The following is a 12,415-nucleotide window of genomic DNA, read 5'->3' as shown; positions in this document are numbered from 1 at the left end:
GGTCTGGTCTAAGGATATTATCAGATTTGCCTGCTTGTGTAGTCTCAGAACTTGCTTCTATCCACATGAGGTCAATGCTTTCTCGCTCCTATTAATTTTCCTGCCATCTGTGCTGCCAGATGTAGTGAGAACAGGCAAGGCTCTCCACCCTCCACCCTTGGGAAGCAAAGGCACCTCCGCCCAGGAGCTCCGCCACTGCCTCAGAGTGGATTCTTCCTTTGTTGCAGGAGGTCTGTGTTCTCCTTTCCTGAAAGTGAATGCTCTTGTGCACAGTGGAGTTGAAAATAACCTGCATTTGGTGCAATGATGATTTATCCCAAATGGATTAATATTATGCACGTTACTTTATGAAATATTTTGGAACTTATCTGCCAGCTGGATTACAGCTTAGGGTCAAGGACAATTGAGATAAAGTTCAATCAGAGAGGGAACTGAAATTAGCAAGAGGCAAAGAAAACCAGCTACTGAGGTCTTCCTATTACACGGCTCTGCTCCAGTGCCTGGACCGACTTTGTAAATCACTACAGGAATATGAGATCGACCAAGACTGGAAGCTATTTCCTTAGGACACAGAAGTTGGCTTCACCTTGAATACTTCTGGATCTCCAACTTTTCCTGTCATTTTGCATTCTTAACATGATGACACTGAGAATCACGTGACATTTCAGGGAAACATATTTTAATACAGTCACCATATGTTGACTGTGGCCATATAGGTATCCTATGTGTTGCTCCTGATTCAGCAGCTGAGGCATCTGAAGAGGAAATGATGTTTTCCACCTCTGTGCCATGCAGAGCTACAAGCTGAGCTGCCAAGCAGACTCCGCCGTGTTTCACAGTCAGCACTGCTTTGTGCTTGGTATGTAATACTCCAGCTACCTTCAGACACAGATTTGCAAACCTCATCACCCAATCTGGACTTTGTGTTTATTGAATGGGAAACTCACAGATCCATCATATAATCAAGAGTAGTGTTAGGAATAAATTTAAATTAAGGCCAAAACATTCCTATTGCTCTTTGGGTGTACACAAAGATTAGACATTTGACTGGATTCAGTAGGGACTGCTGATCAAATATGATTAACAATTTTAATCATAATAGTGATGATTATTTTAGTCTCTCTGCATTCTTCTTTTCACTGACCTTTTGAACATTAAGTCACTTAACTTACCAGGAGGTTCATTAATTTAAGTCTAAGTAGTTAAGCAAGTGGATCAATTCAACCTGACACATTTTCCTTTGTGATCAAAATTTGCATATTTTTTCCACAGACTTTTAAATGCAGTCTTTTAAAAGTTATTTAAAATTATTCTGGAGGAGCCACAAATATAGCTCAGCAGCACAAGCTCGTGCCTGGCAAGCATGAGGTTGCGAATTCAATCCCAGGTACCAATCAATCAATCAATGTAAGTAAAAATAAAAAAAAATAAAATTATTCTGGAAAAAGTATTAAGATGTTTAGCAGCAGAAACAAGTTCAACAAGAGCATTAGATTTCTGACCACTCCTGAAATCAGGATTCTCAGAATCAAAGATCAGAATGAATATTTGGAAAGTTCAACCAGTTAAAAAGAAACTTAAAAACGTGTCATCTTAGGTTCTGACCACCCACTAGGAGCTGGTCAGATGGCACATGTTTCAGTCCATGGCATATCAATGTGTAACTACCCCCGTGGCTTTACAATTCATGCTATATTTAAATTTAATTTCAAAATTAGTTTCTACATCATTGTGGATGTTGTATATTGAAGTGCATAAATCACAGCAGGATTTTAATTATCTGTATTATTCCAAGTAAAATGACCTTGTACCACATAAATGAGCAGAAATGGGCTCTATGTTTTACATGCATGTATGCATTATATGTGGTTCTATATAGTATATATTTCAGTTGAAGCACCGGTATACTATGGTTTTAAATCTTTTATAACAACTGTGTCATTGCCAAAGACACAGGCCATCAGTGAGTCTGATATCCATGTCATATATATATATATATATATATATATATATATATATATATATATAGCTCTATATTATGTCCAATTGAATTTTTATACCTAGATGAATATTCAAAGTCAAGGTGTCAATGCAAACATCAAGATAAGATATAATAAGAATCCTCAGGGAAATTACTTCCCCTAGAATGGAAAATCAAATGGAGGTGAATTTCACACTGGGTTCACCAGAGGATTTTTGTGATTAAGCTTGAGTTTTTCCTTTTTCTCTGTGGGTTACAAAGGCATCACTCACTTTTTGATGAGTTTTCTTCAGTGTCTCCAGCCTACTGCCCCTGGAAGGACACATCATCCTGTCAGTCAGACTCAGAAACAACCTAAGATTTCTTCTCTTCTGAGAGCACCTGTTGGATATCCCTGGGCACTAGGTTTGAGGCTCTAGAGCTAACATTTCCTTCTATGTTCATGTCCGTCCCTTATAAAGAAATGAAGCATGAGGTTGTCTCAGTTTGCCTCTAAGTGACCTGTCATAAAACTGATCCTCATATCCCAGACTTTGTTATTCTGTTCTCATGGTTTGTGCTAAATTAATAGACAAAAAAACAGTGACATTTTTGGCTATAACTAAATGAAATGGCTGCAGTTATTTCTTTTTAAGAAACTTGAAAAATGTTCTTGCAATATCTTTACCAAAGAAAGCTCCACAGTTTGATTTTTCTTAGAAATTAGAAATATCAAAACAAGAGGCAATGCAAATATCAAAGAAGAATATCCAAGTTTATATTTCCAATGGCCACCATGATACTATAAAAATAATTTTGTGTTATGAATCCTCTCTGCCACTTACTATATGATGATGAGGTGCTGAATTGGTTTTAGGAACCTCACTTTCTCTTCTACATTATGTAAAGTAGAGGTGATGCCTTCTTCATGACGTGTTAGAAGACACAAATGCAGGACCTCTGAAAACACTCACAGTACTCTGTGAACCATTTAAGAAGCACTTAGGAAAATCAAGTGCATACAGCTCTGTATACTAATTCAGATCTCCTCATAATTGTTCAGGGATTAAATTTATCTTCAGTTATCTAACTGTGCCTTAACTATATCTAAAAATGACACTTTCGCATGCAGAATCTTTAAATTGAGGATGTATTGTACATGATAATCATGCTTCCTTCTTCATAATACATAGAAATAAAGGATATTCTAGGAACACAGTACAAATTCATTAGATAAGATATATGTGGGCAATATATTAGGGTAAAACAGAAGCTTTTGTCACAAATAAAGGATATATTATCATCTCATTGAATCTTAGGAACACTGATGTGAAAGAATGAAATTAATTCTACTTATATTAAAGTATAATATCTAATTGAGGATGGCAAATAGATTTTGTATAATTACTATTTTGTCATAAACCTTTTTATTTTTGAGTGAAAAACCTTGTTTACAGATAAAACCTGGCATCTATTGAAATACTTATGTAAGACTGAGTAGGATTAAAATTGATATATTTCTATAATTTGCATCAGGCTAATTAAATTTGAAAAATAATTCAGACTTAAATCATTGTTGTAAACATGTTAGAACACAAAAGAAGCATATAAAATAAGGGGGTAGATTCAAATAACGGTCAGTTTGGTAGAATGACATAGTTAATATAGCAAATCATAAGTATATTTCATGCTGAATCTGATTAACATGCTCAATCATTAGTGACTTGAAAGGTAAAACTAAAGTTTCAAATCTGTGCAGCAAAGAGAGTCAACGATAAAAAATCAGTAACCATTAGAGATATGTGGATAATAATTTTAAATATATGCCTAATGCAAATGTAAGAGATCCCAAAGGAAGAAACAAAGATACACATATCAATCCTCCAGAACCTAAGAAGGAATGAGATATTTCAATGTGATTATGTGGGCCACAGAAGGTGACATAAAGATAAATGACCATTTTAGAAAATCATACTAATGTTAGAAATTATCTAATATACATATGACAGTTAAGGTACACAGGTACAGTTTAAAAAACATACACTAAGAGAAACAGTAGAAAGCATAAAGGCAATAGCAGTGCAACTGACAAGGGCCAAGAGGTGAAAGTAAACTCTCTGCCTATGCATGGGTGAATAAATGAAATATGCCATTTACATATAGTGGAATATTTTTACCCTAAAAAGAAATCATGCCACATGGCAAAACATGAGTATGGCTTGGGTAAATGCTAAATAAAATGAACCAGGCATAAAAAGACAAGCTCTATCTGATTTTACTTACATGAGTCATCTAAAGTAAACAGATTTGCAGAAATAGAGAAGGCTGGTTTCTAACAAAGGAGAAAGCAAGGCAGTTGCTATTTAGTGGCTATAAGGTTTCAGATGGGAACGTTTTGAAGCTAATCTAACAGTGTAAAAGAATTCAACAAATCTTATCTCTGAATGAATATGTAGTAAACATCATTTTTATCAATTTTTGAAAAACCATGCCTACAGCAATTAGTAACTTAAAGTAATCAAATAAAATAACTATTAACTAATTAAGAAATTAGAGTTCTGAAAAATAAAACTAGATAGAAAAAACAATTTAACACACACACACACAAACTCTGTTAAGAGAACTGTTAAATTTTGTCTGTTTAAATGGAAAAACTATATTTAAACCACTATAAAGCCATGCAAATAAATTACAAATCTAGAAATAATAGGACATTGCTCAAAGTGCACTACTTATTTTAACACTAAAACTAAAACAAGTGTGAACAAGGTGAAATATGATGTGACACGGGCAGGACAACAGTACCCCCAGTCACCGAAAACTTCTAAACTTAGTTAAAAACGCAAGTTGGTTATGATGCTAGGAATTTGGGCCAGGCATTAAAAAATAGCTAACTTTCACATGAAAGAATGAAAACAGACACGTTCTTTCTATATCAAAGAATAAGCTCTTGACATCTTGCTGGTCAGAACCTTTGGGTTCCTCTATTTTTGATCTTTGTAAAACACAGATTACTAAAACTACCATCATCTGGCTGTGCTGCGGACCCCAGGAGATCTTCCTTCCCCCTGAGCTTGGTTACCTTATCCTACCCTGGGGTCTCCCCCTCCCAGCCTGTGCTGATCTCTGCTCTGCATTGGAGCACAAAGAAGTGAGGAGCAGAGAGCTCCGCTGATGACTCCTGGTTGCTCAGGGCGTGCTGCACACGTATGCTGATCTGTCTCACTGCGGATTGATTCACACCAGTAATACGTGCTAATAACCAGCAAAGATGTAGCAAAGGAAAAATTAAAATAAATTTTAAATCAATGAATAATAGAAAGAAAATTCAACTAAAAATACCGAACTTCTAAGTTAGAGACAAAGGATATTAGGAGGAAAAAGCAGTTGAAAATAATAGTCTGTGAAACAAGCCCGCTGTAAAAATTGTTAAATATTAATTAATTAGTCTCTGAACAATAGAGATTATCATTCTAGGAATGAAAGCATACATGAAGTACTAAACACTAAATACAACAGAAAATATGTGTAAAAGATTGTAAAACGTAAGTCATTATGCTAATAGTAGTATTAATAAAGTCTTAATGTAAGCAGGACATACACGTTAATAAAGTGAATAATCTTTTTCAATGTGTAATATAACTATCTTACAAACTAACAAAAATCAGCTCTCACAGTGTAAGGAAATTCAATGAGTTCATTATGATTAAATATTTCAACATTTTGAGGAAAAACAGTTTAGAAACAAAATATTAATGCAGATATTAAATATAAAAATAGCAATCTTCCAATAATTTGACTAACACATTTGTATCAAAATCTATATGAAAGTACTAAAAATAGTTTATTTTTAATTCAAAAGAAACTAACAAAATTGAATATAATCATAAATGAAGCTTCAAAAATCAAGATTTTAGATCTCACAGAATATAAACAAATACATTTGAAAATGTAATATATTTTTTTAACCATTTATTTATTTATTTATTTATTTATTTTTGTATTTTTACCAGTACCAGGGATCGAACTCACAACCACAGGCTTGCAAGGCAGGCGCTTATGCTGCTGAGCTAAATCCCCTGCCCCAAAATCCAATATATTAAAAAAAATCCATATATTAAAATTGGTAATCAGAAATTCCATAAGATAAAAATTCAAAAATACATGTAGAAGTAAAGTTTTTATAAAAGAGAAAATGAAAGAGAAAATTAAAAGAACTTAGAAGAATATCAAATATCTGAGCGAAGTTTTAGCTTAATAAATGAATTTAATATTTTTCAAGTCATTAAAAAAAAAGAAAAATATAGTCTCCAACAAATTGTCATTCAGGAAGAAGAAATGGGCGGAGGGTGCAGGTGCCAAAGCTAATTCAGCAGTGAAGCAGAAACTCAAGAGCTGGTATTTGGCTAATGCTTAAGAAAACAGTAACCCTTAGGAGGACTGATTCTGCAGGTGAAAAGGCACAGACGATTAATCCTCCTGTAAGGATTATGATGATCACAAATAAAGGAGAGATTTTTGTAAATCTTTAGATAACAACAATCAATTCTAAGTGTGCATTGAAATGCTAAATGTAGCAGTCTAAAGAAAATATAATTTATAAAAGTAATAAAAGATTTATTCTGATTAAGTTTCTAATCTGTCTTTTACATTCTTGCTTTTTAAGGGCTATGAGGCATAGATTATTTAAGTGTAAAGATAATAAAACCTGTTTCGTGTTGTGTTTTTTCAACCTAATATCTCTGTTTAATCCCTAAAAGTCACAGATGTCTTCATAAGATTACACAGCATACAGCTAATAAGTCATGCTATGTTCCCTTTATTTCTTTGTTTCCTGAGCAAGGAATCTCATGGCTATAGAATTTTTGATCAGTGTTCCTTATAAATGCTCAAATATGATGTTAATAAATTTCATTTAACCTTGTAGTAGAGAGTAAATAAAAAACAGATCTTGGAAATGCAAAAGTGAACTGACATTAATAAATTCACTTAATACTTAGTAATAAATTTAATGAAAAAATTGCTAAAATTTAACTTTTACTTACATAAAAATTATTTTAACCCTTAAAATAATATGGAAAAAGGTAAAAAAAATCATCTGATGCAAATAACCTGTTTTAACAACCATGTGCCAGCTCATTTTAATTAGCTTAGATTAATCTGGGTTATGGGACTCCCAGAGGAGCTGATTGGATCATCACAGTGCTATAAGCCAGTGATAGCTTAATCCAATGATGCTCATAGCTGAATTCACCAGTAGGAGGCAGGGCCAGTAGGAGGTGGGCAACTGGTGATTTCTAGGTCTGTTTTCTGCTGGTTCTTTTCCCCTGGGCTCTGCTGCTCAGCCACTGTGAAGTGAGCAGGTTTTCCTCCCTCCATGCCATTCTCCATGATCCTTCTTCTTGGGAGCCAGCCAGGGACTGATAACTGTGAAGCCATAAGCCTAATAATGCTCTCTTGTTTAGGTTATGGGAATCAAGTGTCTCAGCAAAGAAAAAGCTGATTAATACAGACTGTATTTCATGATTATCACTTAAACTTATACAACTTGCTGATTTTTTTTTCCTTTTGTTTAAACAGGTTGTCATAGTTTATGTGGGTGCCCCTCAGGCCTCATGTATTTTCACTGTGCATTTCTGATTGCTTCATTGTCTAGTGATTGGATTGTGGGTGGGAATGCTACACTGGCCTAGGGATGGAGCCAGGATGTAATGTAATGGCTGGAAGAAGATGTGTCTTGCTCTTTTGCAGGTTTCTGCCTTGCTGTTTGCAGCTGCCATGAAATGTGGCCCAGCCATGCCTACCTGCCTTGGAGCCAACTGAGTGTGGACTGAAACCTCCAAAAACTGTAAGAAATAAGCCTTTCCTTTCCCAACTTTGGGCTTCAGGTATTTTGTCTCAACAACGAGTAAAAAGTAAGTAGGACACAAGGATAGTTTTTTTTTCAAAATTTTTCTTCAACCTAAATCTAAAAATTTTACCCAATATAATAAGATGCTAGGAAAAACACAAAACCTTTAATAAGGAAAAAAAAAAACCCTAAAATATGAAACAAATAAAAACAGGCATTGTCTGCAGAAAATAAGATTGCTTGAATTTAGATACTGAACAGTGTACTCAGTTAAAACAAAATTTAATGGGTTTTTTTTAACATAAGTATGTTCACACAAAAAATAGGAAATTTAATATAAAATCATTGATTCATCTTAGTAATCAGATATCTAAGTATAATTTTGTAACATATATGGACTTTTATGAAACTGTTATCAAATATAACTGAGGTATATAAAAAGATATGATATTGAAGATATATTATGCATATAAATATAATATGTCTTTTTGAAAACTTAAGGTATAGATCTAGTATAACATAACATTTTTATAACTAAATTTGCAATTTCGATCCACAACTGTATGAAAGTTTAAAGGACTGAAAATAGATAAGACTGAAGATAAATGATACAACAATAATTATGAATACAAATCCAAATACAAAAATTAAAAGGGGCCAGAGGTATAGGACAGAGAACTTATGAGATTCCTGCAAGTAAGTAAGTGATAATGCAGATGACATTGCAAACAAGAAGTTAGTATTTAGGAACTAGTGAAGAGAAGGTGATTTCCCCATAATGGTATTAAAAATATGTTAGCTCCAGAAAAAATATTAAAATGTCCAGAGAAATGGTATACTAGCAAAAGTATCTTAGTAATTTCAGAATAGGATAGAGTACTTCAGAGTAGAAATCATTAAAGAGCTGTTCAACAAATTTGACAATTAAGATTTAAACTTTGTTCAATCAAATTTACTATATATTATGGCTTAGACATAAAATATCCTCCTAGAGTCTCATGTGTTCAGAGGTGGGACTTTTGGAACCTCTGAGATCAAGAGTGTGCTGTGTTCAGCGGTTTGCCCTTTGAGACCACGACTGAACGTGTTGTTAGGTGCTGGGCCATAACTGGGTCACTGGGGCACAACAGAGAAAAGGGTGGTCCTGTTCCTGGCTCTTCCCTTCGCTTGTAGTTTCTGGGCTGCCATGGCATGTGAAGACCTCCTTCAACATCTCCTCAAGTCCTTCCACCATACTGTGTCCACCTTGGAGTCAGCCAACAGTGGACTGAACCAGGAGTCAAAAAAGACCCCTTAAATTTTAAGTGTTTTGGTATTTGTGTCAGCCACGGAAAAATGAACAGGAAAATACACACAAATTGATATCTACATTACATGGACAAAAACAAATGGTTTGTGTTCAGGATTTTGAAGGAAAGTCAATTAATAAGGCAAATAAATGATTACATAACACAGTAAACACTTAAAAGTTTATGGACAATGATTCAGAAAAAAGAAAATTGAACATCAAAACAAGTGTTTGTAGAGAAGAGAACTAAAAAATTTTAGAAAAAAATAAGATGATGATAAGATTTTAATCCCATGAGACTGGCAAAAAGCAAATAAAAAACAAAAACAAACAAACAAAAATGATCCTGGCAAAAACCAAGCACATTTGAAAATGTCGGAGGATGGAAGGTTCCCAGCCACCTAAATTCCCCTGGGAGCCAGGAACGGTAGGAAGGGGTCTGAGGTCCCTCCCAGACACCCACAGCCACCCACAGGGCTGGGTGCAGTGAGCCCAGGTGCAGCCAGCGCGATTTGCATTCAAGTATGCGCAGGCAGAGCAGGGTGCACGGTGATACGCAGCCCCTAAAAACTTCACAGTAAATGTGAACTTCCAAACTTCTGTTTCAAAAATACATGCAAAGGTAACTGCAGAATTTAAATTAGCAATTCTTTGTAGGGCCAGAAGAAAAGAAGGTTATGGCGGAGGCAAATGCATCTGTATTTTTTATTTCGGTGCAAATCTCCTCACAGTCACATGACTCCGTTATACTCCTTGATGGAGAAGTGAGAATGTGGCTGTTCTTGTATTTTAAAAATATATATTCCTTATTCTTTGAAATAGTTTAACGTTACAAAAATAATTTAGCAGAAAACACTATAGGAGGTAGTGAAACAAATGAGAAAATCTTTTTAATTTTATCAAAGCTCAGGAAGACGCTTGCACGACTCATTCTGGACCTGTCCTTACTTAGAGGTTGCTCTGATCTCAGCAATATTTCCAGAGTCAGGTTTTCATGAGCTTAAAACTATTTCAGGACAGGTTTTGGTTTAGTTTTACGAAGGCATGCACGTTTTGAAGTAGAAGCTCCTGGGGTGACATTATTAAGCACGGCACCGTGCCTCAGTTAAGGGACTCGAATAGCAGCGGAATATTGAGGCCTATGCACACCTGCACGCATGACTGCAGTGGCTGCATATTTTCACTTCACCGTCCCTAGTCCTTTCAAGTCTCCCATAAATCCAAGTCATGCTGGACTCCAACATCTGGTTCTCAGTGCAAGGCTGAACTCAGAGATTTTGAGAGCAGAGTATGTACAAATGGTCCCTTCATTTATGTATTTACAATAAGACTGTATTTACAGTCCAGAGCAACCTTTTAAATTAAATTTAATTGCAGGAGCTTTCATTAATGATGGTATCTTTCTGGAAACTGAGAGGAACATGAGAGGCTTAGACATGGTTCTTGGGTCTCAAGTACTTGTTTGCAAAGGGACACAGGATTTACCGAGATCATAATGCCAAGGAGATGACATTATTCTTTAGATAGGATTCTTGAGACAAGAAGTTCCAAATGAAACTGTACCATGAACACAATCATGAATGTGTTCCTAACATGATACATTAACCCAGTCATTAATGGGTGACGAGGGGTAGAATAGACAGAAGATAGCCCCTTCTTCCTACCCCTAAGAAAAGCATCTGTCCACTCTAAGATGATTCACATGGTGATTCAGGAGACTGTGGATGGGAAACCTACCACCACGTATGTGCCATGTCCCACTCTAGGACAGGCCTTTCCTGCACACCCCAGGTACACCAGACAGCTGAATGAAGCCCTGAACCCCAGGGACAAGGGACAAATGTGTGCCATAGCTGTGTCACTGTTCCTCTGAAGAACACGGGCTCCAATCGCTCACTTTTGCTGTGGGAACATTTGGGGAAGGTTTCTTCAGGTGGATTAAAAATTCCAGGGCTGGAAGTAAATATTGTACACAGTCCAGCTGCTCAGTGCATAAGAAAGGTGACAGCCACAGTAGTGTAAAGGGTCTGTAGTCAGAAAAACTCTCCTGGAAATATTTATCAGGATGAAATATCAACATTCCGTCCTGCCACATTACGTTTTTCCCTTACATATTTCCAAGCAAAATTTAGTAGCGAAATTTGAAAAAAAAAAACAAAAAACAAAACAAAAAAAAACACTATACATTGTTTTTATTTGTGTTTTTTTTAACATGCATACAAGTCTCGCAATTTGGTTTTATTTAAAAGTCAATCATGATCCCAGTGCAGTGTCTTGTGCCCACAACTCAGGGAGGCTGAGGGAGGAGGATGCAAATTTCCAGGATGGCCCAGGAAGTTTAGCAAAACCCTGTGTCAATGTTTAATTTTTTAAAGCACTGAGAATATAGCTCAGTACAAGACACTGAATTCCAACTAGGTACAGAAAAAAAATTAATTGTGAGTTGAGCAACTACTTCAGGCCACGTATTGAGCTGGAAAAATGATCAGGTAATGGGCCTGCTTTGAAAAAATGTGAATATCTGATACAAACACTGAATATTCTTAACTGCTTTTCAAGTTTTAACTAAATAAAGGAATTTTAAGTAACAGTAAAGTACTTGTGTCTTGGGCTATACAATAAGCCAGACTTTTAAAATATTAGAGGATGAATTAAAGATTGTATAATGATTTGTACGTGAAGCAGGAAGGACCATAGGCTTAGAGATTGTATGCTTAATATACTGTGTCAATTTGAGAAGTTTAGAAGTTTAGCTAAATGACTCAGCAGGGAGCCAGGGCTCTTATTTTGTAAACATCCTCATCCTGTATCAGAAGAGAGCAAGGAGATTTTGTGAGGGCTACAAACACAGGCCTCTGGTAGGGGGATGCCCTGTTCAACATAAGGGAGGCAAAGAGACTGCTCTTCACTTCCCCTCTTTTGCTCTTGTTGCTTTTGCTGTCTTCTGCCACTTTGTAGTGTTGCTACAGCGCCATGCTGCCTTGCCTTGGAGCCAGCTGATTATGTACTGAAACATCCATAAACAGTGAGCTAAACAAACCTTTCTTTCCTTAATTTGGGATGTTGGGTATTTTGTCTTACTGATGAGATAAAAGTAACCAAGATAGAGATTTCCTATGTTTCTAAGTTTATTTGTCAACCAATTCCGGGTCTTGATGCTTCTTAGTATTAATAGAAGTAGCAGCGTATTAATTAAATCTGTACCTTCCAAGAAAGAAAAATTTCGTATGAGCAATCTCATATATGTACAATTCTGGACTTCTGATAAGTTTTAAAGTCAGTAGACTTTAAAATATTTCTACATCTGCTATGAACT

This window comes from Cavia porcellus, unplaced genomic scaffold, assembly GCF_034190915.1.
Source record: "Cavia porcellus strain 051 isolate PalLab524CR breed Dunkin Hartley unplaced genomic scaffold, mCavPor4.1 scaffold_4, whole genome shotgun sequence".
Taxonomy (NCBI): Eukaryota; Metazoa; Chordata; class Mammalia; order Rodentia; family Caviidae; genus Cavia; species Cavia porcellus.
This window is presented reverse-complemented; position numbering follows the sequence as displayed.